The sequence below is a fragment of the Bactrocera latifrons genome, unplaced genomic scaffold (assembly GCF_001853355.1).
Source record: "Bactrocera latifrons isolate USDA-ARS-PBARC rearing strain unplaced genomic scaffold, ASM185335v1 scaffold_295, whole genome shotgun sequence".
NCBI classification, from domain to species: Eukaryota; Metazoa; Arthropoda; class Insecta; order Diptera; family Tephritidae; genus Bactrocera; species Bactrocera latifrons.
In genome coordinates, this window is record NW_017536574.1 from 82,576 (window position 1) to 84,259 (window position 1,684).

A 1,684-nucleotide genomic window follows, 5' to 3' on the forward strand; every position below is an offset into this window, starting at 1 on the left:
GCCCACTTATGGACCAAAAACCATATCTCAGGAAGTACTCAGCCGATTTCAATGAAATTCGGTACATAATATTTTCTTGACACCGTGATGACATGTACCAAATATGGGTGAAATCGGTTCACAACGCCTGAAATCTCGATTATCACTTTATCATGCGAGAGTATAAAATGTTCGGTGACACCCGAACTTAGCCCTTCCTTACTTGTTTATTTTTAAATTTATATAGCTTAGAGACATTTTAATGCATCGCTTTGACTTTGACACATATTTCTCAGAATTGAACACGCTACAAAAGTGGCCATAGCGACAAAATCTTAACTCACACTGGTGAGGTAGTACGGGGCTCTAAGCCTGATTTTCCTAAAAAACTCCCATTTTTTGTATATATCTCGTAAATGACAAGAACTATAGAAAAAATATACATGTCAAACTTGTAGACTTGTAGGAAATTTTATTTGCTACAAAAACGGGTCCGTGGTCAATATCGCTATCATTAATATTTCTCGAGATATTCGGCTTTTTAAGTAAGCTTTTATAGAATTTTCATAGACGGTATTTAGTAAAAAAGCTTTGGCATGTACATTTTTTCTATAGCTCTTGTGATTTACGAGATATAGCGAGCGAATGTAAAGTGCCGCCGACTGTTTTCAACAACTCTTTCGCAGTTACCAGAACCAGATCTTTGACTCATAAAATCACTATTGCTGCTACTTACAAACATGCGTACATATAGAAGATATGTTATTGATACATCCTCATGATTGTAAATGGATAATAAAATCAGAATTTAGCACGCTTTTGAAGAATTCACCGCGAACAATTATTGGTAAGTAGCAAGTAGAACCCCAACTAAGTGATTGCATCAAATTGAATTAACCCGCAGCGCAGATTACTTGTATTTCTTTTCAAACCGTATCTGTATCCTATTGAGAACAGATACTTACCATCAAATATCACAATTAATAAATTCCCCAACTCACAGAGAGTACTCCGTGTAAAATTCACATACATATCGAGCTTACAGTCCCATAATCAAGCGTTCTCTAGGCAAAATTAACCTATATAATTTAGGGATTTGGCAACGCTAGTGTTGCAATCTGAGAACTGACAATTTGATCTAATAATTTAACTTGTTTAATGTTATTAATGTAGGTTTGAATTAAACCAAAGTCGGTTTATTTTTAAATTATTTAATTAGGTTTATTTAAGATTAGATTTATTATAAAATATGTTAGATGGTCTTTTAGGTTTGATGACCATAAATTGACTGACTCTTTCGAAGTACGCGTTACCGTCCGTTTTTATTTCCTCATCTTCGTCTTTTCGTCATTCTGTTCGTCAAGTTTACAAGGTCGCATTTAATAGTTGTTAAAAGTTACGTCCACTTCTAGTTGTCTTGCGTTCGTCTGTCGGTCCCACATTAATACTCAGTACGTTTTGACATACGGGCGCCACTTGCCTTGTTTACAGTAACTTAAAATATACATCTCTACTATATGGAATTAAATCGCGAACGCTTTCGGCCGATTATTTTTTACAACTTCCGACGTCGATTATATCAGTAACAGTGCTCATCAAATTTCAGTGTTTATCGATGGTATGCTGAGTTYAATCGCAGTTACAGATCACTCCAAGAAGGTCGTCGAAAATCAGTTGTTGTTCCGGCAACTGTGCACAAACTAAT